Source organism: Catharus ustulatus, chromosome Z, assembly GCF_009819885.2.
Source record: "Catharus ustulatus isolate bCatUst1 chromosome Z, bCatUst1.pri.v2, whole genome shotgun sequence".
NCBI lineage: Eukaryota > Metazoa > Chordata > Aves > Passeriformes > Turdidae > Catharus > Catharus ustulatus.
In genome coordinates, this window is record NC_046262.2 from 39,445,773 (window position 1) to 39,472,697 (window position 26,925).

The 26,925-nt window shown below is 42.4% G+C and overlaps 1 long non-coding RNA gene across 3 annotated transcripts; it reads left to right on the forward strand.

Annotated features, from left to right (window-relative positions):
- On the forward strand, positions 1 to 26,775 carry LOC117011040. 3 transcript variants are annotated; one of them, XR_004420840.2, is made up of 4 exons: positions 1 to 280; positions 587 to 775; positions 908 to 1,170; positions 5,423 to 9,806. It is a non-coding gene; the product is annotated as an uncharacterized LOC117011040 (long non-coding RNA). The 3 variants fall into 3 exon arrangements; XR_004420839.2 differs by lacking the exon at positions 5,423 to 9,806 and adding an exon at positions 25,731 to 26,775 and having other exon boundaries at positions 5 to 775; XR_004420838.2 differs by having other exon boundaries at positions 6 to 775.
- Positions 26,776 to 26,925: the final 150 nt, after the last annotated feature.

Below are 26,925 nucleotides of genomic sequence, written 5' to 3' on the forward strand. Positions count from 1 at the left end.
AGGGAAAAGGCAGAGTTCAGTCGCTTGAGAAAGCTGATGTCACCTTTGTAGGCAGGAACGACTTTATCGCGGTTTCCATAGCAACGAGTGGTGTTTTGGAGAGGCCCGGGAGGCGCTGTGAGCAGGCCCGAGCGCGGGCGCGCCGGAGTGTCCCCGCGCAGGTGCGGCCGGCCGGGCAGCGGGCAGCGAGCGCTCTTTGTGTGCCCTGCTAGCCTCCCGAAGGGGAAACAACGGGTCCAAAGGACAGCAAAGCGTTCTTCAGGCTTCATTAAAACAAGCTGTAAGTAAGCAGAGTCCTGTGTTAGCAAATACCTCAGAAACTGAACCAAGATAGCGTTTTGGTGTCAGAGGGGTAAGAGAAATGAGACCTCTCTTCCAACCTTTAAAATATGAATTGGAAAAACACTGCCTGGTTTATCAGTTTCTCTATTTGCCAAACTCTCCCGAAAAGGATCAATTGGAATTTTGCAAAAGGAAGAAAATAACAGATAGTTTAGAATGGTTTACTGAATTGAATTTTAGAAGTATCTTCTCCTGCATCCCTGTGAGTGAGAAAGGCCAAGGACTCTTTGCTCTTACATCGAAGGATCCTGAAACAGGTGAAAAAAGCCCTATCACTCAGACAATTCTGCCTGACGGTTTAAGGTACAGCCCAACTGTATTCAGAGATCTGCTGGCAAAGAAGCTGGAGAGCTGGAGAAGTCAGCAATTGAGAATTGCTTCATCCAACCAGCAGCCAAGAATTGCTACATCTAACAGTTGCGTGCAACCCACCGTAAGTTTGTTCTGTGAACATCCATGACACGTACCCTACAAACAGGGTAACGTTACTTTGAAAATACTTACCATCAGTCCTAGTATGTCTCTGTTGCCAGCACTAACTGATAATGTATCTGACTGTTTGCAGGCCGCGGAAGAGGCCTATTCCAGCAGACCAGACCTGAAGGATGTGCCAGACTGAGAGCTGTGTGCAGATGAAAGCAGCTTCGTGCGAGATAGCAAACAAGCTACAGGTTATGCAGTGACAACCATGAACCAGGTAACCGGGCAACCAGGCAAAAGGCCTTGCCATCAAATGTATCAGCACAGAGAGCTGAACTAATTACATCAATGAAAGATCTAGGACTGGGAGAAGTCATCTGAAGGAAAGAAGACAGGCAACTATTCAAGGTAATGGAATTGAATGCACTGAACAGACCCATGCACTGCTACTGAGTATTTGGGAATGTAGAGAAACAGTTTTTATACATTACAAAGCTCAGCAAAATAAAAAAAACAACTCCTGAATTTAAAAAAAAATCATCATATTGCTGATGAAATAGTAAAAGGGACTGCAGAAAAAGCCATCTTAATAGTGGTGCCACTAAGGATAAAAGGATTTCCAAAAGGAAATTGTGTTGTCAAGGTTTACCCCAAAGTGTGATCAAAAGGATCATCAGTTTTCTGGCACAAAAGCTGAAATCAAGGAGAGTAAATGGACTATTACACCAGAAACAATGCAAACATGGGCAAAAATGTTGTACTAGAAATAACAGAAGCAGTTTTTCCAGGTGATTATTGGCAAATAGGTTCTGCTGAGTTACCAAGCAAAGAAAGAAACACGTATATACTGGTGTTATTTGGCACCTTTAGTGGGTGGTCTGAGGCTTACCCCTGTCACACTAACACAGCAAGGGACCTAGTGGAAGTTTTTCTCAATTATAAAGTTCCAAAGGTTTGGGGTTCCTTTGATGCTGTTCCCCTAGTGATCAGGGAACTTAAACAAATGTTTGGAATTGTTTGGGATCTGTAAATTTCCTACCCACCCCAGATGAATGGTGAGGCTGACAATGTGAGTAAAACCCTCAGAATACAGGCTAGTAAAATCTCTCAAAAACATCTATGACATGTATTTCTGCCTTTCCCAAATTTCAGAGCTCCCATCTCCAGAGGATAGAAGGCCCAGGTGCTATCTTGGTTCTTCCTGGGAACCAAGACCCAGGACAATTCTTGGAGATATATTGTCATTGACAAAGTACAGTAGTTTCACGAATACAAGCCGCACGGATTATAAGCCGCACCCCCGGTGCCTCGACAATGTTGCTGTCTTTGTCAATAGATAAGCCGCACCCCGAATATTAGCCGCACTTTCGTTCGTGCGCAGCTTTCACAAATTGGCCAGTTAGTAACAGGATCGCGGCATAGGGGGCTTTACTGGCTCGGGGCGGGGCCAGGCAGGCTCGGCCCGCTCATGGTTGCCGACGGGGCCGGGTGGCCCAGCTCAGCGCCACGGCTCGGCGGGGCTGGCCGGGTGGTACTGCCGCCGCCGCCGGGCTCGCTGGCCCCCCTCTCCCGTCAGCACCGCCCCGCTGCCGCGTTCCCTAGCCCTGCCGGCGGCCTGCCGCCGCCCGGCTCGCTGGCCGCCGCCGCGTTCCCTAGCCCTGTCGGCGGCCTGCCGCCGCCCGGCTCGCTGGCCGCCGCCGCGTTCCCTAGCCCTGCCGGCGGCCTGCCGCCGCCCGGCTCGCTGGCCGCCGCCGCGTTCCCTAGCCCTGCCGGCGGCCTGCCGCCGCCCGGCTCGCTGGCCGCCGCCGCGTTCCCTAGCCCTGTCGGCGGCCTGCCGCCGCCCGGCTCGCTGGCCGCCGCCGCGTTCCCTAGCCCTGCCGGCGGCCTGCCGCCGCCCGGCTCGCTGGCCGCCGCCGCGTTCCCTAGCCCTGCCGGCGGCCTGCCGCCGCCCGGCTCGCTGGCCGCCGCCGCGTTCCCTAGCCCTGCCGGCGGCCTGCCGCCGCCCGGCTCGTTGGCCGCCGCCGCGTTCCCTAGCCCTGCCGGCGGCCTGCCGCCGCCCGGCTCGCTGGCCGCCGCCGCGTTCCCTAGCCCTGCCGGCGGGCTCGCTGGCCGCCGCCGCGTTCCCTAGCCCCGCCGGCGGGCTCGCCGGCCGCGGCGCGTTCCCTAGCCCCGCCGGCGGGCTCGCCGGCCGCGGCGCGCCGCGTTCCCTAGCCCCGCCGCCGGGCTCGCCGGCCGCGGCGCGTTCCCTAGCCCCGCCGGCGGGCTCGCCGGCCGCGTCGCGTTCCCTAGCCCCGCCACCGGGCTCGCCGGCCGCCCCCTCCCGTCTGCACCGCCGCCGCGTTTCCTCGCCCTGGCCGGCACTGCAGGCCCCCGCACCGCCGGGCTCCCCCACGCTGCTGGCCCCGATTCTGCTGGGCTTCCCCCGCTGCCAGGCAGCCCCACCCGCCGGCCTTCCTGCTTCTGCCATGCTCCCCTGCACTGCTAGCCCCAGTTCTCCCCGGCTCCCCCGCCATGCTGGCTCAGGCTCTGCCGCCCTCCTTGCCCCGCCCTGCTGGCTCAGGCTCTGCCGCCCGCCCCCCACACTGCTGGCCCCGCCTCTGCCAGGCTTTCCCACCTCAGCCGGGGCCGGCCGGGCTCCAGCTTGGCTTGGGGCTGCCGCGGGCTCTCACTTCCGTGTTGGCAGCTTTTAGAATTTTGTTCATGTATTAGCCGCCCCGGAATATTAGCCGCACTTCCGGGTTTCCACCAAAATTTTGGTCAAATTGGTGCGGCTTGTATTCGTGAAATTACTGTACATCTGGTGCCGAAGAGGGGCTCCAGAGAAGGGGCTTGAGCTGGAGGGGGATTGTTCCTCCTAACTAGTGCTTTTATCAATTTTGCTAATTTCTTAAAACCTATAAAAATATACGCACCCCTGGGGGGTGGGGAGGGGTTGGTCTTTTGTGGATATCTTTCCATAACTGCTCCTGAAGGCCTTGAAATAAAGACCTTTTATATTACCTTATTCTGGTTTGAAAAGACCCTGCTAGGGAAAGCAGGGCCTTCTCTTGAAATGGAGAAAGTAAATCCCTCCCTCTGGATTAGAATAATTTTGAAATTAAGGGCCTCTCAGGCAAAGGCATGGGGATAGAAATAACAGTTCTTTACTAGTACATGTAACAAGGCAAACAACTATGAAAGTAACAACAAACAGAGCAGGAAACCAGTAACAGTTCTTCTGGTTGTGGGCACCTTTCCCCTGTGGTGCAATTACCATCCTGGCTGGCATTGAGTGCCAGCCAGTTCCCACTGGACAGGGGCAAATGCAGTGATCCCACACTGCTCCAGGAGTACTGGGAGTGATGGTGGCTATGTCCCAGATGGGAAGGGTGGAGGAGAGACTTGGCTTGCGGATCCTCAGAGTGTTGGTCCCAGTGCTCCAAATAGGATGCTTGGAGATGGCATACTGAAGCAGGAGAGTGTCCTGGCAGGGGTGTGGGGTCCAGCGCCAGAAGAGGCAGTTCCCGGTGTTGGGATGGCGGGGCGAGGTTTTCCAGTGACATTCCTCCTCCCAGAACCAAAAAAGAATGCCCTCAACTGCTCCCACCCTGCTTTACCTGCTTCCAATCTCGTGGTGTTCCCTGCTTCCCGCTCCATCTTGAAACTCCCAAAAAAACAGGGAGGCTTTCCTTCCCCTGTCTCAAGGTCTCAAGGACCTAGCCATCAGTGCTCCTTAGCATGTCAATGGGAAAAAATTCCACAGGCCGAGAGGAAAGGAAAAAAAAAACCAACCCCCAACATACCTCCTTTCTAAAATTATTTCAAGCTGCATTTCCAGGTTGGACAAAAGGCAACACAACCAGACACGAAGAAAGAGATGTAAATGTGTTAACTGATTCTCTTCATTTCGACTGGAGTCAGGGTTTCATTATTCCCTGTATCATTTATAAGGTAGAGAAAACCACAAAACAAAAAATAGTTAATAAGATTTCTGCCAAATAGTTTTTGGACTAGAAGGCAGCACAGTGAAAATGTTTTCCTGAGAGAGTGTAGGTGTGTTATACTCAGTATTCTCAGAATTCAGTGTTACACTGAATATTTCTCTTTGTCTGTAGCCAAGTTGGGGCACCTGAGGAAAGAAGGAAGGAAAGCTCATCAGGGACTTAGTGTGGGTTATCTGGAACAATTACTCCTTTTGTGTCTCCTTCTTATATTGTAGTGGCCTTCCCTCTCTATGGAGAAAACCCACCAGAGGTGTCCTGCTGGCTGGGGTTTTTGGAAAGGGGTGCATACTGCTTGGCTTAATATGTCTTGTGTCATGTACTGTCTGTGCTGCAGGAGAGCCTTCTGGAAATCAGAAACAATCAGAAAGCAAAACTTGTCACTGCTTTACTCGAGAGAGAAAGAAACAAGTTTCTAGAGAACATGTAGGTTTGTGTAAGACCATCAGAAAAAACATTATTTATTTTTTACATAAACCTACCCCTATACAGATAGAATCTGTCAGTTTTGTTCTGTACGGATGAGCTCCCTGTTGCTTTGCAAATTTTTTCTAGCTTATTCGACAAACTACAAAGGAAAACACTATTGAGAAAGGTTAGAGCCTGGAAAACCTTGTGAGAATGTAGTTGTTCTAGACTCTCTCTTCCATTCTGGACCTTGTCCTCTTGTGTGACTGCAGGCATGCGGGGAACTGCGTAACTTGTTTGGATGGGGTAGTGGAGAAGCACATGGGGTTCAGTCGTTGCAAGACTGCCAGGAAACCAAGCTAAGTGCACTGAAACTTTCCTCAAAACCAACCAAAGGAGAGAAGAAGTGGACTTCAGCTGTAAAATGATAATATCCCTTCAGTGATTTACTTTTTTAAAGTGTTTGCTGCTGGAGTGGAGCTTATTAAAAGTGGGTACCTGATTGACCATGATGCCCTGCTCCTGCTCAATATGCTTAATTGTTTCATTTATGAAAAACTGACATTTGCAATGTAATTATTTTAAATTATTTGGGTTCTTTTATGTCTAAATGTGAATATTTTCAAAAGACCTTTTTTCATTAAAATATATAAAGCAAATAAATGCAATATATTTTGGGCATTACATCAGAAGACTTTAGTTAGGTCTTTTTTTCCATGTCACCTCCTAAGGGAAGTACACATTAAATTGCATAGCTTGCATGGCAAAATAAGTACAGCTTTTCATCACCAGTGGTTCTAAGAGAAAGCTTAGTTTTCTAGTGGGACATACAATCTTTTGCTGGATGGACTTCTGAAAGCAATCTAGATGTTTCTCCATTGAATAATTGTGAACACAAGGGATGCTCTTCTATTGCCCTTGAAAAGGCTCCCTGAATGAGCTCCTGAGGAATCTGGGCTGAAGATTGCTTTCAGATTTGTAACAGATTGTTGTGTTTCTGAAGTATTGTATGTGTGTGCCTGCATTGTGTGTATATATATGTGTGTGTGCAAGCATAGATACAAAAAAATCCTCATGGTCAAACGTCAGACAAGTGGTATATAGTAAATGTTTTGGCTTAAATTGGCAAAGAGGAAATTAAATGCTTCGAAGGATTATTAGGACATTCTAAAAATTTAAACATTTAAACAAGAATGGGAAAAATATGAGGCAAGACAAGAGGGTGAAAGAGAAAGGCATGCATGTAAAACCAAACCAAACAGGTAAGTGTCCTGCTTTCGGACTTTGGTAAACTTTCAGTGACTTGGTCTCAATTGGCTGCCAAATATGACCATTTTAAGACATGCAGGACTTTAAAACCCAAGAAACACTTCACATTAATTATTTAACATTTTTCTCAAGTTCTCCCTTTCTCCTTCTATATGTTTCTTAATACATTTCTTATATATGGACATTTTTCTCCTACATACTCCCGTCCCTTCCTAATTTTCATAATACAGGGATTTGATTCAAAACCCACAGCTATGTTAGGAAAGAGCTAGAATCTGCAGCTTCTGGGAAAGGGGACTAGGAGTACTCTGCTCCCCAGGAAGAAGAAGGGTCAGGTTTTTTTTTCCTGGCTGCTACACAGCAATTTTTGTTTTGTTAGCAAGCATATAAACCCTCCCACCTCCTTTCTTTTAAATGGGTGGTGAAGGTAATCTGGATTTCTTTAGTTCTCTGAAAGATCTTCAGCTAAAATCCTGTATCCTTAAAAGTGACTCCAAAAGTTACTCTGGAACCTCTGGAATGACACGTTTTAGCAAGCATATACAAGACTGACTATGTTCTTAATAAGCAGCAGGTAGCTGATAAGAAAATCAAGTCTTTGCCGTCAAACTGGGTTAACGTTTACCAAAGTAAAGCCCTGGCCTGCCAGAAAATGCTCAGAAGACAAAAGACTGCTGTGTCCTAGACACTCTGAAGCAAGGCCCTGCATTTTCTTTTTTTTTTGGGGGTGGGGGGGACGGTTTGGGGAGCAGTTGTTCAGACCTTTTTGCTTACCTGCTAGTACTCCTTTGAGGATGGTGTATGATTTTTGCTTATGCTTCTGCCAAACAGCCCTCAGTAGTCCAATTTATAAGGTAGGCCTGGAGAGGCCTTAAAATCAAGGTTATGATTAACTGGAGTGACTCTTGACTTTCATCTAAACAGCCATATCTTTTGACGTGAGCTCAAAATATCTATATCCAGTATACTTCAGACTCTTTAGAACATTACTGCACACAGGTTCATGTTATTATTCTTAGTTTAATATGTTTTTCATACCTTTATACAGCTGGTTGAAATATTTTTCTTGGAAACTAGTTGTCTAGGAAACATTTCTTTTATGTGGATGGTTCATTCTAAAAGTGAACCTATATGTTTGTAAACATAATACTTTGCATATTTTTTCTGGATGACTTAATAAAAACTAAGCCTTCAAGTTACTGATACATTGTTTATATCAACTATTATATTTGTTTTCTATTCATAGTTCTTGTTTTCATGGCTTTCGCAATTTTATTTTCTCAAGCTTGAAAACAACTGGAACAGATCATGGCAGTGTACTAATAGCTACTAACCTTTCTTGAAGGCAAATATGGCTCCAGTTCCTTCTCCTCAGATAGGAATTTCTTCACTTGCAAATAACAAGTTGTGCTAGGGATTAAAATGTTTCAGCCCATTACCCAAGCCATTTCTGATTTTGCACTCCTTTGCTTAAAAGACTTAGAGACTGTACCCAAACAACAAAGTTTAGATCCTGTCTGCAGCCATTTTAGAAATATAAGTGATTTGAGCAGTTGAGGTTTTTTGATCTATTTCTACAATAAAGAAGGAATTTTTTTTAATGGAATTTATAAGGAATTGCTCCCTTCATCCAGTGTCTTGTGCCCAGGTGTGGTAAATGAACTCTTGGATACTGAGTTTTTCTATCACAGGTATCCCTTTTCCCACCTTTGGTGTGTATTGTGCTACCCATCACACCTCTCTGTCACTGAGTCAGTGATGTCAGCAGCAACTGTGCCAGATGACTGGGACTATAGGGTACATTTTTACTACATGAAGCAGATGCTCTTCTTTATTTAACATTGATTAAAAATCAATCTGTCTTCTAAGTCTTCCCATCTGCAAAACACATAGGCTCAGGAAGTGCGGCTGGGATTTTGATTAAGTGCATGTTTTCCTCTCCTCTTCTTTTAAAGGTATGAATGAAACATGAGGAAAATGACACCCAAACTTCCGTGGTGTGTGAAGATTTTAAAATACTCAGCCAATTTTTTCCTTTCTTCTTTTCCTTCCTCAGCCATAGTAGATTATTTCTTACATCTGGGTTTCAGTAGAAACAGGAAGCTGATGAATCAAATGTCCATAGGGATTGCCCTTATGGATTTTTAAAGCTGTTGGCAAGAATGAGGTAAATCACCTCAAACCTCAACTTTTGAGGTTTGGTGAAGAATGCACTGCAAAAGGCTTCAGAGAACTTTGGAGGAAGTCCCCTGGCAGGGAGATGGTCATTGAAATAATGGAGTGATCTAAAGTCACAGTTCCTTGAAGCCGATTCTAACTGCAATTATCAGTCCTTAACTACGTCCGTTTTACAGAAAATATCCACCTCCCTCAGTGACATCATTAATGGCTTGGAAAAATATTGTGGAGAACATAATTTATCTTCCAAGGTCATCACAATTTTGAGACAATTATTCTTATCTTCCTGAAAGGGAGGAGACAGTTTTAAGAGGGAGTGCAACTTCTGCTGTGCTGTATGTGCTGATCTAGCTATTGACAATGTTTGAAGGAATTTTGCTGCATTTTCCTGGGTGAGTGCTAGCCTAGCTGAAGGATGGGAAACTGCATGAAATAAACTGGGATTTTGTTATAGGCCCAGGGAAGGCAAAACCTTAAAAACGCAGTTGCAAATGCATCTCCCATGGACAGTTCTCTTACTCCATGCAACCAGTCCTGTGCATGTATTACAGCATAATTAAAAGTCAATTAAAACCAGCTTTCCTAGCAGTTTACTTGACACTTGCACTGTAAAAACAGGAAATTGAATTGTATAGTGAAGAATACTCAGTACACAAGTTAACACGAGCTAACTGATTTATGAAAAAACTGTCATGAACAGAATTGTGGTATTTTACAGTAAAAATAATCTATTTAAGACTCATAGTTAAATTCTTTTTCTAAATAACAAGTAAAATAGCAAAATTATTCTTAGTTTGAGTGGTTTTATCTTTGGAGAGCCTAGTAAAGGATGTTTTATACGAGCTATTGCAACAAAACCAACATTCAATAGAGGAAAAAGAAGACTAGAATAATCCAGTTGTGCCATTAGAGATGATCAAAGTTTGGACATTGGTTATTTCATCCAAAGGCTTGGTAAAATACACTTGAAGACATCAAGTCCCAGGTCTGATTCATGAAGTTCTAGGATCGGCACATGAAAACAATGAACTGTATGGCTTCATCTTTCTTCCCCTTTCTCCAACAAATGTAGAGAAGCTGGAAGTCTGGGTAAATAAGGTCAGACATATCAATCAATTAATTTAGGAAGAAGCTGTTTGCAATTAAAATATAAAAAATCCAAAATGGTGGATGTTTCTGTGTTTAGTGAAAAACACAACAAAGGTGGAATCCCAGCTTGATTTGTCTTTAATTTTTAAAAAATTAAAATTGTCTAACCTTTTTTTAAGGTATTTGAGTCATATCTTATTCTTTACTATTATTTGAGCTTTTTGGTTTTTTTCTCTCCTGTATAATGGCATTATAAATTATGGGAGAATACTCCTTTTGTAAAACTGCTATATGATGTAGAATTGTGAAAATATATTATACAGTTCAAATAAAAGAACCAAGCATGAAATCAGTGGAGAACCTGTCCAGAGACATGTTTTCCCATATGAATGCAACAGATAAAAAAATGTAATAAATTCATTCATCTACACCCACTTTAAATAGCTGAACTGATCAGCGGTTTCACTGATGTGTGGCCAGACTTTTGAAGTTTATCTTAGCTCTCTGGAATTCGACCAGCTACTTTCCAGACCATATAATGCATTGCAGATCTTTCCACATTATGTATTCCAGATGGCTATATTCTTTGTGCATTTTGCCTTTCTTGTTTAAGTTACTGGGGTGATTTGAGAATAAAACTTGCATGCTACAGAGTGACAACTGACATATCCTTATGCTATCATGCTGCTTAGATACTGATGATGGACTTTAATGAATGTTTATGGAGTTTGGGACTGTTGTTTTTTCTCCTCTCCTTCAATCACTTTTATGCCCCTGAATAGTGAGAAACTGAATGTGGCAGATTCTTCATGCATCACACATAAGGCTTGAGTTTCAGAGGTGCAAGCACCCACAACTTCACATGAAGTTAATCGTAGCTGGAAAAACTTAGAATCTTTTGTAGATCAGGACACTGGTGAATGCAAGTTTCTCCTAGGATTTCCACAATAAGAAAAGCAGCGCATAAATTGAATTATCTGAGGCCACCAAGCTTACTTTAGGGACCAGATTATCTATATCATTTCAATCTTCTGCCTAAGGTTGAATTCAATCATTCTCACAGGCATCAGCAAGATCTTATCTGCTGCCACCCGGAAAATAGCAGGTAAGCAGCCAAGTAATATAAGGATCTTATTCTCCTGAAAGGATTTGAGAACACTGTACACTTGGGAGATACATCTATGCCATTTTTCACTCAGACCTCTAGATGGATGTTCATCTTCCACTCTATATTGTCTATCTTTCTACATAGACCTGGAAAAAAGCCTTAGGTTTCCTAAGGCTACATTATTCTCATCTCCCTGCCCTCAGTTTGCACTCATCTCTCATTCCTTCCTTGGATCTGGCAAGTCTGGAGAAGTTGGAATGCATTTGAAAAAATATAACTCCAGAAACCAGTGCATGTTCCATGCTTTACTATACTACAGTAAATGAAAAAAAAAAAAAAAAAGGCACAGACAACTATTAAAAGCCTTAAAGGAACATAGATCTGAAACCTACAAACACTTATGTACAAACACAGACAAAACTGCCAAATGTTGGCAAGATCAGGGGTTATTAGAAAAAAAATGTTGTGGAATACCATCTAAGACATAATGCCACATTGTTCAGTAAAGAGATGAAAATTTCATCACTCTTGACAACTTCTGTCCTTTCTATGCAATGCCTCACACAGTATCTCTCTTTAAGAGAAGATATTTCTGCTGTAACAGCTAGATAATTGAAATAGTTTGTTTCGTATTGGTATTCAGGCTGGAAAAAACCTGTTTTTTTTCAAAAAGATATTTATTCTTTGTGCCACCTACTATGCCCACCAAAGCTTGTATTAGCACTGAAGAAATATAGTGTGCAAACTTAAAGTGGAACATGGAGTAAGAGCAGATTTGTCAGGGACACCAGAATGTATGCTGTTTTCTATTTTGCATCATTTTTACTGTTTATTTTGGAGTTTACCTTCTTTCAAAAATTTCATTACTGTCCCCTAACCTATAAAAAAATATGGCCTTTTAAACTTCAAGCTGATGAAACCTGAGTTTCCAAATTATTAGGTTTCTGACACAGCAAACGTCATTTAGATTGTAAAGACAAAAGTAATGGAAAATAAACTTCCCCATATATGACACCACAGTGAGATGTCTGCTTTCCTTTGACCTGTGGCTATTGTCCAGCCCCAGAAATGGCACTGTCGGATATAGGTTATTTGTGACTATAGCCTGATGCTCTTTACTGAGACAAGAGTAGCACATCGCCTTCAAACATGATTTTCTGTCTCCTGCTGGAGACAGTCCCCAGCACTACCTCAGATGCCTGGTGGCTGCTCTCTGGCCTCCTGGTGTTACTGTGAGAACCAAGTGCACACTAGAACTCCAGTTTCCAGGAAAATTCTGTGGTAAGGTGTTGGCATCACAAAGGTTATTGGATGTCCCCCAGAAGTAATGAGACTGCTTGACTATTTACCCTATGGTTTTCCTGAGTGTCCAGGAACTCTCCCAAACCCACTAAAAAGGGTTTTTTTTCAGCTCTCCATGTGCTCCTCTGGTACATACCAGAGGGCAGAGATGCTACAACTCTACCTGTAGAGGGATAGCATGGCTAGAAAGTGGAATGACAATCAAATTTCACCCCAGACACTGTTTGTGCTCAGACGTTGCACAATTTTTTCCTTAGTTGCTGTATTTGCAAATACGTTTTTCTGTATTTATTCATGTTCCTTCTATAGCTCTTTTTATTTTCACTGTATTCACAGGGAGCACTTCAAACCAGACCAAATTAGGAACTCTCTGAATGTGGTGATAAAAAAACAAAGCCCTTCCCAGTACATTTCAGTGGTTAGTAGGGTTTTTGCCAGCACCTGTGACTGACCAGCTGCTAGCAAGGAAGAAATCCATGAAGAGTGCTTATTCCATATTCTTTGACAAACCTTTGCACTGAGAGTAATAAAGTTCAGCCCCCAAAGACCATGTTTTGTTTTCTGTGTTTTCTTACCAAACTGGAAATAAGACTATTTTCATATGTGCCACAAGGTAAACCATCAAAGTACAATCTCCTACTTTAAAAGAGGAAATTGTTGCATAAATCTTCAAAAATCTTCTTGCTCCATTGTTGGAGTTAATGTTAATTTTTAAATTTAATTCTCAAGAGATGTGGCTCTTCGGCATTGATCTGTTCTAAGTCACCATTTCTCAGTTTAGTTTTTTGGGAATGAAAAAAATTCTTCAGTAAATTTTTGTATTCCTACAAAATGCCTCTTATCCCTACTATTATGAGCAAAAGTATTGGGAGGTAGGTACCTAGCCTAGCTCCTGCAGTTCTTATGCTGCTTATGCTCCTATTTTTAATATCATTATGTCCCCAAGGTGTTTCAACACACAATTGCAATTGGAATGGAGATCCTTTTATCTGCCCCGAGTTTGTTTTTTCAGCCTAATGCAGCTACCACTGTCCCATACACAGCTCCCAACTAAAGTAGGGAAGTGGGTAGGATCCAGCAGTTCACACAGACACAACATGTGAAAAAAAAAAAATCAAAAAAACAACAAAAAAACCCCAACAGTACAAATTACTTCAGTTTTATTTGCTTATACATATTTTTGCATTACTACCATCGGAATAGCCAAGTTGAGGATACGTTCAGAGCTCCAAGTGATGAGGCGCAGTGGTTGACAGAGTTGCATCTCTCCCATTGTACAGCTGGTTGGGCCAAAACCAGTTAACTGATCAAACCCATCAGCTCCTGCAGCTTCACCTGGCCTGTGAGTGCTGTCTTTGATCCAGGCAAGCCAGCAGCCCATCCACAGCCATGTGACTGTCAAGGCTCTGCCACCCCTGCAGGGACCATAGGACAGGAGCTGCACCACCCCTCTCAAGCAATGTTATTCCTACTAGGGACTCAGACCCTCATCTTGGCAGTGCCCCTGTGAAGGTAATGACGTGTTACTCTGAATGACAACATAAAGAAACATTTCTCTAGGTCATGTAAGAAGTTTCTGTTGCAAGCAAAACAAATGCAAATTTCTCACATCCATCTTGTTGCACTGTCTCTTTAGATATTGCATTTCTTTAGTAGCTGGAGCAGCCTTCAGTGCTGAAACATCAGCTGCTTTTGGGAAAGAGTTTTATATATTGTGCTCTGAGTCATAAAGGATTGAATTCCCTTCATTGTGGACATCACTTCTGTGTCATTCCACTTATTCCAAGAAAGTGTAAACCGTGATGGGAAAAACTATTCTGTTTAAATTATGTTGACCTTATTGTGTCTTATAACATATTATCCTTCAGCTGCACTTTACCTACAGTTTTCAAGCCACCTGATTCTGGGAAATCAAGGCTGGCACAGTATTAAGGGCCATTCACTAGTTGCTGATTTCAGTCCTTGGGTCTGATTTCAATCCTAGTTAAATATCTTCCAAACTTTCCATGTTATTGTAGTGAAAACAAAATAAGTTACCTGGCAAAACAAAAAAAGTTATTTTTATGCAGTTGATATTTCATTTACTGCTTATCCTGAAAGGTATTGAGGAGAAACCATGGTAAAACTGAGAGTTTATACACTTATTTAAAATCTGTGGCAAGGTCTTTGATTTGCTGTTGACAAAGTTTCCATCCCAAAAAGTACATTAAAGTAGGACTTATGACATGCACCCATTGCACAAAGTTAACCCTTGCTCTGTTGCCTTGAAAATGCCTGAATATCTGCTCTTTTGAATGGTTTCCATATATAGAAAAGCTCAGAGGTTGTCCATAATTTTGAAAAAATGGATTTCACAAGGCATCTCTACTAGAAACAAAATAACACCAAGATTTTGCCATCTTTTTTCTCAAATTACAAACTCTGAAAGGCCTGTACGTGTGTGTGGCTCTTCTATGCATCTATGCCCATCTCACAGACCTTCAACTCTCCAAACCCTTAGCCCTGTGTTTGACACTGGCAACTGTATAATGGTTCAGCATCTTCTGTCTCTCTGTGGAGTATCTGTAGGTCCCCTGTTTTCCACCTAGAGAGCAGGGGAGCTGCACAGGCAGTCTACAGATGCAGGGCTACGGGTGACATACAGAGGTGACCTCATGTGCACCCACAGCAGATCTGTGAACCTCAGAGTCTCCTCCAGCACTGGCTGCAAATATGTAGGTAGGTAAGAGTTTACTTAATTCAAGTGTCCTTGCTTGAGCACTACCACTATTACTAATAGGCTTGCTGCTGCTTATTAAAGAATAAGCCCATGTGGTCACACTGACATATGCATGGCCTGGACTTTCAGAGGTATCCTGAAAGACATGAGAAGGCCTAGTGCTCCAGACAGTGTTGTCTCTAGAAATTCAATTTTGAGATTGGAACACAGGGCTTGTCTAAGGGTAAACATGCTCTGCTGTTTAAGAGCAGAAGCAATTCCATAAACATGAAGAAGGGAAGAAGGCATAGTGCTTAAACATAAACCATACCATTTATTGCAGACTATGTGCAGTAATCTAATCTGTTAGGGAAAAAAAAAGAAAAAAGGGGAGGTGGGGCGGGGATAAATGGGACTGAAAATGTTTACATTTCTGGAATATAGGACCTTTAAAATGTATATGGAGCTATGTGGTCTGAGATCTGGTGTTGCATGTATGTCAACAAGTTCAAGAGTCAGGGATCCAGTGTAAGAGTGTAAGAAGGAAATTACTAATCAGTTCTCTACAGCCAAAGACTGTTTTCCAGTTATAAAAATCTTATTGCCAACATAAGGACATAGTCAAAGCTGTGTGAACAGCAAATTTTGAACACCTCCAAATCTTTTTTCTTTCCATATCACAGTCCCATTGATGATACTACTCAAATTTCAAATCAATTTATGTTAAAAAATGCACACATCTTAGAAAAAGGAGAATTCATATCTTATTTATATATTGTTTTCTGAATCCTGTGTAAGAATGAAAAGTAAGGATTGACAATTGTCAGGCATGTGGGGACAGGAAATATTAGCAAGCTTTTTTTCCCCCCGTTGCAGTAAGAGAATGAAAGGTTGCAATGGCTCTTTCTAAACCCAGAAAAAGGAAAAAAAAATATTTAATATCCAAGATTAAAAAATAAATGAGCAGAATTCAAAGGGGTGTATTGTCAGGAATAGATAGAGGTACAATTACAATGATGACAGTGTATTAGCACCAATGGCATTTTTCAGGTATGACTTAAGCCGTGTCTCCATAGGAACAGAACAACAATTCTCCTTCAGAGACACTGCATAACAAGAATACTTGTCACAGTTTTGAAATGGGAAATAATTCCAGGAAAAAGGAATAATTTCCACCTATGCCATAGAAAGCTCTAGCCTCTGGTATTGATTTCTGTGTTGCAGCCTGTGTTACAAAATAAACATCTCAAAGACTCTACCAAATGCTGGTAACCTGTCTTCACCTTCAGGACAATTTTCAAGATGTTTATCCATAAGGGAAGGTACTATTTTGGAGGAGAGTTTGTGAGCCTGGACACTTTGGTGCCATTCCTCTTTTTCTTTCCCATTGCCAAGAGATGAGACAGGCTGTATCCCTGCCACATCTTCCTACTGTTCACATATGGATTACAGATACTGCACAAAAATTTCTCCTATTCTTGTTTGAGGCCTTGCTGGTACTACTGCCTTCTCATCCTCCTCCGGCAGCAAAGCTCACTCTGTGCTCTGTAAATGAATACCTTTTCATCTGACTTAAGGTGATCCATGAATGTCATGGTGTGTTCTCTGTCTCTAAGCAGTGTGAGATTGACTGCATAAGATCCTCGCATCCAAGTTATTCACTACCTTTATGATTTTGTACATGTCTCATATCATACCCCAGCTCTCTCCTTTCTGTGCCAGAGTCACAATCCTCCTAAACACTTCTGCTAAGACTACTGCTCTGCCAACCTAAGCATTTTGCTTTCCCTTGTGTGTGCTTTCCAAATATATTACACCCCTGTCGTGCTTCAGAGACTGGCTCTGCATGCAGTGCTGCAAGGTTTAATTAGGTGACAAAAAATGTCCTCTGCCATTTGGATCCTTCCTGTTGATGCCAAATATATTTTTGGATTTTTTGGGTAGGTGGGAGGGTTTACTGAACTAAAGTAGAGAAGGCACCAAAGTTGTATCCAGACACTTGAGGGTTTTGGCTGCAGAGAATTAGCGGAGTTCAGAAATTAGTATTAGTTCAGAAAGGGAGCAGAGAGCTGATAAGAACCATGGCTGGTGTGTCTGAGGACATAAATAAATAGTGCCTTATGTCAAGTTCTTGTGTATGATGAAGTAACAGCTTTGACAGAGGAGAAATCAGTACCAGCTTTTGTTCTGCATCCTGGTAGTCAAAAACTGGTAAGTGGTAATTTCATTATTATAAGCCTCACCATTTTGACTAAAATTTTGCTCCCAACCCAGAAATGTGGCTTACACTCAGGAGCGGCTAATATATGAAAAAATTTCTGAAATTTCCCAAGCCCGAAGTGCAAGCCGAGGTGCCGAGCTGAGCACCTGCCAGTAAAACCTGGGATTGCGCAATTGTTACATATTGGTTACTCTGTTGCACAGCGGGTGGAGACGGGCTCCATGCCGGCAGTGCAGGGGGGCGGTGGGGGGCTCCCTCCTGCTGGCCCCATGGCCCAGGGGGGAGGCGGGGGACTCCGTGCCCGCATCCCACTGGCGCCGCGGGAGCAGGCGGGCTCCATCCAGGCCTGCCGTCGCCACCATGGGTGCCAGCAGGCTCCGTCCCCGCTTGCCGATGCCACCACAGGTGCCGGCGGGCTCCATCCCCACCTGTGGCCTGGGGACAGCACCGGGCTGGGGCGAGCGAGCCCAGCGGCGGCGGCAGTGGTGGCCAGTCCCAAGCGGCCCCACCAAGCGGCAGCACCGAGCTGGGCCACCTGGACCCATTGGCAGCCCCAAGCGGGCCGAGCCCGCTCGGCCCTGAGCCAAGCCAGTAAACCCCGCAATCCCACAGTTCTGTTACTAATTGGCAACTTTGTTGCATGCGGGTCCTCGCTGCAAATGACAGTGCAGCTTATAATCAGGTACGGCTAATTTATGGACAAAGACGTAAAGGTTACTGACATCCAGAGGTGCAGCTTATAATCAGTGCGGCTTGTAATGTTGAAATTACTGTAATTGCTCAATAGCTGTGTTTTTCTGTGTATAGCATTTATAGGCTTCAGAGTGAAATGTTTTAAGGTGGAAATTAGAAAAGAAAAATAGATACCTCGATCTTTAAACTTGGATTTGGTTTTATTTTCCTTCATCAGTGAGACAACATGTTTTTCAGCACATCACTCAGGTAGTTAGCCAGCTTGCTCATTTGCTTAGGGTGAGTTTTCAGTGTCTGGGAATGTCCTGATGTATGACCGGCTAGTGGTCAGAGATCAGAAACTTAGTGTTCATGCTGTGAGATTGTTCAAAATCAGATTTCCTGGCTCCTTGGAAGAACCACAGTCACCACTTTTCCATGGCTCCTAGATGGTACTGCATGAAAGCAGACTATCAGAAAACCCCTGAGCTCCCATTCAAATCATTGAAGAGCACTTTTTGTAAAAGCATATTTTTGTTAAAAAACATGTATCCCATATAACAGCAAAACACTTCTAGCAGAATTAATTACTGAAATGGTGATTACTATAGTATTTCCTTCAGGAATGTCCTTTTTACTTGAATTTCTTCATGAGTCCCAAGAAGTCAGTGGGATTCAGTTACTATTTGCTACGGACCTAAATCTTGTGGTTACATGCAGCACAACTCATATTCTCATTTATCATTCACATATTTTTAAAATCTATTTCTCATCAAAACCCCTCCATTACAGGTGTACTTCAGGAAAGGGAGCTAATAATCTGACATGATTCATGTAGTGAAGACCTGACACCTTCAGCCATTCTTTTCAAGTGCTGTTGGCACTGCTTAATATTTTCCACCTTTACTTTAGGTAATTTCCTAGTTTTCTATAGACAAGAAAAACATTTCAATGACACCCACAGCTCCAAACCACTACTTAGCACATAATGAACTAATTTAAACCAAGTCAATTTGATTCCAATTTTCCGCCATGTGAAACAGATGCTTTTTGCCAAGGCCAAAAGCTGTACATAAAGAACAGTAGCATAGGAGCACATTCCTAACTCTAGGCGTAAATCAAGCCTACATAGTACTATATTTCAAACAACATTTAGTATAAAGTAAGAAAATATATGAAATTACAGGCTTAACCACTCTGTGTTTGCCATTTCTTTGCAGATGACGTCCTAGATGTAAAATTTTGGGTTTTTGTGAAGTTTAGTTTGCTTGTTTGTCTTGCTGGCAAAAAGAAGATTCAGTAGCTGTTTATTTTGTTTGTAGTAAAAGCATGGTTTTATACTAAAATATTTGCAACTATCTGATGAAACTATCAATCTATACAGGACTAGGCTATTGAAATTTAACCTTTAACATAAACTACTGAGTAAAAATAGCACCTTTTCTTTTTACCTCAGTGCATCTTCCCCTGAGGCATCTTAAACTAAGTCTATCCTAAACTGAGGCAATAATGACTGCAGCACATGAGACAACCTGTCTTATTCTCCAGGACCCTAAAAAAGCTGTAAATCCTAAAATGAATATATACATTAATGTATTTGCATTTCAAGCTTTTTTATACTTTTTATCACCACACAGCATCAAAGGCAGGGTTTAGATCTCCTAACAAAGTGAGAATACTCAACAGTATCTCTCTAATACTGCCACGTGGGGCTAATTGCAGTACTGTAATAACAAGGTCCTAATTTAGAAGTCAAAGCTTCATGTCGTTAAGTCATGGATTACACAGAACACTCTCTAACACAACTGCATGGCTTAGCGAAAAGCAAGTGCTAGCTTAGGAGAACATTTGACACTTTCAAGTCATTGATGACAGACAAGGGTGCTCTCATGCTGTGCTTTTGGGAAGGAGATACATGTGTCTTCTGCTACTTGGGAAAATAGGGTGGTATCCTAACAAAACCTTTACTAAAAGAAAAGTGTTTTGGTTCCCAGGAAGGAAAAGGAGATAATTGGCTGCTGGGAACATTTTGTCTAAGCAAGTACAGCAGAAAAGTCTGTCAGCAGTTTGAGGATTATTGAGAAGTGATTGCCTGAAATGTAGAGATAGTGGAATTTTCTATCTAGTGTTTTTGCATTTTTTTATTAATCCATTGACTGTTTCACTTGCTTTTATTGTCCAGTTGTTATCTTTCAGCTGTTACTGAATGCAATCTCTAAGTGAATTCAGAGCCAAAAGAGTAGGTAAAGCCACACAAAGCAAAAGCCTGAGATGTAGGAGCTGAGCACACCTGCCATGTTGCAAGGTCATTTAGACAAAGGAAACAAAGAAAGATCCTTCCTAGGAAAAAATACAGCATTTTTAAATATAGTCATATCTAGAATGAGCTACAACAGTCCTGTGTGGATGCAGTATGAAGTATGATGAGCAGAAGTGCAGAAAATCACACATTCACAGGTAACAACCTAATGTACATCAGTGAACTTGTGTACCTAGTAAGTAAGCAACTTCTAGAGCACAATATGAGCAGTACCGTAGAGACAACATTCATAACAGATGTGTTTCGGGAGTTTTGTTCCAGAGTAGGTCTGATCTGGTTTGTGCTTAATGTCCATCAGCAATGGGAATACACTAAAGCTGCTGCTGAGTGTTTCTGGTTTAGTTTAAACATAAGGGAATGTATTTTTTGTGCCCAGAGATCAGTCAGTGATCTGAAACTCCATGTGCTGGAGCAGTTGGGAAACTTCCTTAAAGGCACTTTCCTAACTAAACTAAAAGCTAATATTACCTAGTGGAGCTAGAGCAGCAGCTCCTTCTGTGGGCCAGCTGTTCATGCTGCTGCAAATGAGAACTAATGAGAATAATGAGAGCTGATGACCTGAACATCATTTCAGGAGACTGAAGATCTCCTCACTGTTTTGGTTCCATGATAATGTAATTCTAGTGAGAGATACTGTCGAGCCCAGAAATCATTCATCAGCATGTGCTTAGTACGCAATGCCTGTGTTAAATAAAAATAAATGCTATTTAACATGAATTTCGTGTACTCTGATGCGAATTGCTTCTCAAATCAGCTTTGTACCTGTATGGAAGTCCAGGTCAGAGTGTATCAGGTGGCTCAAGAAGGGAAATCAGAGATATTTGTGGAATAGGCGTTGAGGGCAGTAATTTCACTACAATTGCCACTACCTGTGCAAGACCTCAGACTCTTCCAAAGACTGAAAACCATACAGGAAATGCAGGAAAGGGTAAGGTGGAGCCATGAGCAGAGTAATTGGCATGGCTGAGTACATATGGCTAGTCTGCATGGAACTGAACTGTCCATTGGATGCGCCTCTTTCCCATCTCTGTCACCAGCAGAAGATAGCAAATGTTTAGTTGTAGCTCCAGCCAGACTAGCCAAGTAGGTACTGCACATTCCTCAGCACACTCAGGGAGCTTGCCCAAAACCAGGATGTTTTGGGCTTTTTTCAGCATTCCAAATGAAACAATGAAGGTAATTATTTCTTTGCTTTTTAAAATGATACGGAATTTGTATCTAATTACAAGAAGTACCTGGAGGGTTTCCCATGGTTGTTTTTGTTTTGTTTTGTTTTGTTTTTTTCTTCCTTCAAAAGTCTTTCAGCACAGCACTGCTGTTACAATGCTCCCCTGAGGGATCAACCCTGCAATCCCAGCTCTGGCAAGGGTCCCACAGACTCTAATAAGTGCTCAACTTGAGTCTGTGTTGCTGACTGGACCCTTGGTGGATAATTAATTTGGAAAAGGGGAGTACACTGTGTCTAATGGTCTTTTTGCTGAAGAAAAGAATGTTCCTGTTTCTTGAAATTGTTTCATCTGCATTAAATTCACCTGAGAGACTATTTGTGTGTCAAATATTTCACCTGATGTTCTTTAAATTATTACAAATAATAATACATGGTATTTTGATATTTTATGTTACTAAAAAGTATGAAAACTAATAAGAAAATGCTTAATTTCATGAAAGAAGTTTTGTTTCTGATTCTACTGCTTAAGTCAAGCAAAAATCTTTTTAAAACACATAGAAAGGAATCTCCTTCACTTTACATTTGTACTCCTTAGGCTGACCAACATCAATAAGAGTCTTTAAAAACCTGCAGATGTGAATGACTTCATTCTGGGTTCCACCTATTTTCCAAATATCTGACAGCTGATGATGGATTTGTCACCATTAGCAGATGATAAGGCACAAGAATTTCAGCAACTGGTCCAATAAATCACAGGATTACAGACTCATTTAAATTAGGAAAGACCCCTGAGATCACTGAGTCCAAAAAACAAAGAAGTGATGCATCAAACTTGAGGATTCATCACTTCTGCAGGTGATTAGAAAATTAATGTATTTCTTTTTCAGAATTTCATAGGTTTCAGAAGAGAAGGCTTTTTACTGGAATATATCTTGTAGCACTCTATCTTATCTAATGTTAATGGGTCTTATGCCAGAAAGTTCAAAAACGTCTTATTTTTTTTTTAACCTGAAAGGTGCCTCCCCAGGAAAGGCCACTGAAATAATCTATTGTCAATACCTAGTAGGTTACAGCTCTGTCACACTATCAAACGGGAAGAGTCTTAGACACAAACCAGAAGTGAAGTTAACTGGTCTGTCAGGAGAGGCATCAGGAAAGAAGGCTATAACTACTGAATACCTCCTTCTGTGGGTCCAGCTCGCAGGGAACGTTTGCCCCAGGGCAGGCTGTTCTGTGTGACACAGGCTGCTGCAGAGCCAAGGCACTTGAAGACACACTCCTGGATCAGAGGTTGGGCAGGGTGTGAGATGCAGAGATGTTCTGTTTCTAGGAGAATGAAATAGTCTTGAACATTTTGCCATAGATTTTTAGGAGTCTGCAACTGCACCAAAAAATGATAAAGAGAGCAGACATGGAAGATAATAAACTGTCGATATCATAGGTCACGAACACAGATAAATAAAATACCGGTTAAACATCTTGAAAGGCCAAGATGAAATTCCAGGAATATAACTCTGACATCAAAGTATTTCCTTCTTGAAAATAACAGGACATCTTTGCTTCTAACTACATACAAATGCAGGAGTGCAATCTATAAAAAATATTATATGTCAGAGCTAGCATTACATAAATCACAACCATCTCACTTCAGTCAGTTTTAAACCACAAAAAAACCCCCCTAAGTCTATTTTGAAATATAATACCTTGAACCGAGCCAAGCTTATTGCTAATGCATTTATTAATAATCCTGTCTCCCTGCATATTTGGGAACATTCAGAGCCTCAGTGTTCCAGCTGGGTTGCTTCATGTCGACTAGAAATATGTCAGATTGTATAGCCTGGATTGGATACAAAGCTTTCACATGCATGTTTTCATTTGAATCCAGATAAGGATCACCCTTTTACAAAAACAAAATGGGTGTGATTAGGTACTATATATTTCTAATTGCTCACCTTGGCTTAGCATTCACTGGAAGCAACTGAAGTGTTGCATTAATTTTTGCAGTTGCCCTTGCAACTTTCTATCTATTTAGTGTGTAACTTTTAGGTACACTTTTGAATGTCCAGAAACGGGGCGGGGGGTGGGGGTGGAAAGCAGTTGGCAGGACAAACTCAGAAAGGTTTTGTACTTTCCAAGTCAGAGGTGGCACAGTTTAAATATGTGTGTAATACTGAAGTTAGAAATATCTTCTCTCTTACAGGAAAACTATACACACAAATGTCAAGTACGTGCTAATTCCCCTGTGACTCAGATCAGAGTGGCTCTCCTCAGTTTGCTTTAGCCTGACAGAGCTCGCCAGTTCAGTTTCTAATGAACCCCTCTGTTCAGGGTGGACGTGTGGCACTTGCCTAATCTGGCATATTTTTTTAGACTGTGCACAGATGTGCACAGATGTGCAGACACCTTCCAAGAGGCCTTATCCTCCTCACTTCAGCCCTGATACGTTTGCCTTGCATCTTTGTCTCCATTGTCCTGATTTTATTTCTATGCTAGAAATCTGCTACACTTCTTAGCTAACACCCTCCACTCACCCTTACTTTTTCGGGCTTAGACTGTAACTCTGGATGCATCAGGAAAATCATCATTACTCCTTTCTGGTGTCAGAATAAGCAGGAGAAAATTAAGGAAGATAAAAATTTAGGGTCTTATTCTCCTTTATTTGCTGGTGTGCCTGCGGGACAAAATCATCAGATTGGACAGGAGTTGTGTACTGCAGTACTCAAGGGTTCTCATACTCTTTCTTGGGCAGGAGCAAAGAGATGAGCAGAAAGCCTAGTTCAGACAACCCTCTGGGGCTAGAGAAGCCATGCACTACAGCACTTGCAGTTGTATTTGCTCTCTGGCTACCCAGCCCAGGCAGGGAAATCCCTTACTGGCAGAATTGGATGTGACAATTTGCTGGCTTTGCTCAGTCTCACAGCAGGGCTGTGCTACCCGAGTGCCAGCAGAGTAGACTTAGGCACTGCTGGGTCATGTAGCTCTGCATCTGAAGGGCTCTTCATCATTAGTCTTTGTCCATGAGTGGAAGACATTGCATCAGTCTGTGCCAGTTAAGCTAGACCTGTGCTGAAGGCATCTTCCCTCTTCTCCCATTCTGTAACCAATATTTTGTGAGCATCAGCAGCTATGAATCTATGTGATGTGCCATGATCAAACAAAATACAAACTCAAAAACCAGCCTAATTCAAGTAAGAGCTCTCTGCAATGCTGTAGGATACACAGCTCTTCTATGACCTCTTCCTTGTTTTAATGCTACATAGCTCTAAAACTTTCCTTTGTCTGAATTGAGCTTACTTGCAGGTCCAGTCCTGGATTCCATCCCAATTTTGTTTAGCAGCCAAAACCCTTCTGTTGAGGGCTGTTCTGTTTCAGAGAGGACAGTATGTTGGACCTTACTGCTTTTACTCCAGTTACAAAAGGCTCCCTCAGATCTTTGCTCACGCAACTGTTCTGACACAGAGAATTTTTACTTTTAAACTTTTAGAAAAAACACTCAGCTAATCTTCTGGGCTCTGGTTCAGGAAAGAAACCTCCTAAAGTTAAACATATGCCTTGGAATTGTCATTTAAAGCAAGGGATCTGAAATGTGTGTTTCTACTAAAGACTGCAATTAAATGTTGACCCAGATAGCAGTGCTGTGGATGTCCAGGGACAGACAATCAGTACTTTTTAGATTTGCATTAGCTTTACACCACCTACCATTTGCAGCAGATTATGTCCAAACACAAGCACACACATACAGTGGAAGTAAGTAGTGCTTATTCATGAAGGAAAGCAGTGTTGTCTGCAAAATAGCCAAAGGTGTGGCAGCACCTTGATGTTTACAGAGATAAATAGATTTTGGGCCTCAGTTCTTTAGTATCTTTAGTGTTCTTTTGGGACACCTAAGTCCTTTTAACATTCACTGTATTTAAGGGTTTGCAGGATTAGTTCCAGCCACACCATTTTGAAAAATCTCTGTGATACTTGGTGGTGAAATGTGAAGTTTATTGCATCATTTTCTACTATTTTTATTCATGCATAGAGCATATTCATATGTCTACGACTGAGATGAAAACACATATTCTGGGGTTAGAGAAAACTTTCCATTCTTTTTCATATGTCCAGCTTTGAAGACAGAGCTTTAGAACACATTTTTCGTCTGTATCTGCAAACAAGTAATGAGGGCAGTGTTTGCTATGTACTACCTGTAGCAGTGGGTGCATGTGTTAGAGTTGGAGGGGTCAAGTCACTAGCTGGTATCACCTTTCTCAAGGATAGGAGAGGTTTCCCGAGTCCTTTAACGGGAGACATTTGTCATATGATATCTCCAATGGTCTTCCAAGTGTCAGCTGTAACATAACACTTTTCAACTAAGACAATAAATTGGCTTGAATTTAGCAGGAAAAAAGATACCTGGCTCTGTACCAGGTCTGATAAGCAATAAACGGAACATAACTAAAAGGGAGGAAAAAAAATAAAAAATTGGACGTCAGAAAATCTGCAAATTCCATGCCTCTGCCCCTGCCCCACTTGCCTATTGAGGGCTTTTTTTTTCTTTCCATTTTCTCATCAGGTGTGCTGATGGAAACCGTGGGTAAGAAGCTCCGATAATTGTCCCGGATTCCTGAGCCCCCCCCCCCCGCGACCTTCAGCGGGGCCAGTACTGAAGACAGAGGAGAGAGAGAGGCCGGGATGTGCCTGCCTGCCTGGAATGCAGCCGGAGCTGAAAGCTGACACCAGCTCGCTGGAAAAGGACTCTGCGAGCAAAGGCTGTCTCCAAGACAACAGAGTATTTTCCCTGTGATGCATTTACACAGTGGGGTTAAAGTTCTGTGAAAGCAACAGCTGTTGTAAAAACATTGTATTAAATATGCTTAGAACTGTAAAACGCGTGCTCCTCATGTTGCACTTTGCCCGAGAGAAATGTGGAAACCTGTGGTATGTCTGAGGGAGAGTTTCTGCTCTCTCAGAGGCTGTTTTATAAATGTCATGCTCCATTTTCAACCTTTTCCTGCTGAGATAGCTTCTTCTTTAGACCATTTTTTCTCTAAAGTTGACTTTCAAGTTAAAAGCTGATGACTAAAGCATGACTGGGTCTACTCCTTGCTTTTACCCCTTTAAACGATGCCTTTTGCTTGAAAACTTAACTTCGACTATTATATGTGTGCTCTTGTGTTTGACATAAGCTGCTGCAAATGAACTTTGCTTATCCTGGTGGCACCCATATATGTGGCCAAGCTATCATTTGCAGCTCACACTCATCAACACTAATATTTTTCCATCACTAGAGAGCAATCTCCTGCAATGCTCTCCGTTACTGACTTTGCTCAACTCTGGGGATGAACTTTCTGCGTGTAAAATGGATGAAATGTTACCAGCTTCAAAAATGAGAGGCTGTTCTCTTGTTTTGCAATTCTTAGAGGCTCTTTAAACAGTTACATAGCAGGGCTGTAGGATGTCAGTTCCTGTCTTTAAAACCCTGCTGTACTTAACAGAAAGTTAGATTTAGGAGACTGATATACTATGACCTGGGTTTATTTATGATTTTCTGTTTCTGTTTCACTGCATTGGGTCCTCCACCCTAGATTATGTCTTTCACTAGAGATTTTGTTTCTTTTTTTTTTTTTTCTGACAAAAAACGGGTTGGTTTTGCTTCTTTTCCAGAGGTACTCAAAATAAATAACATGTGAATATTTAGTGAATTTTCAAGCCTACTGGGTCTGAGCCCATTCAGGCAATGTGAACCTGCCCATCCCTAGTAATAATAC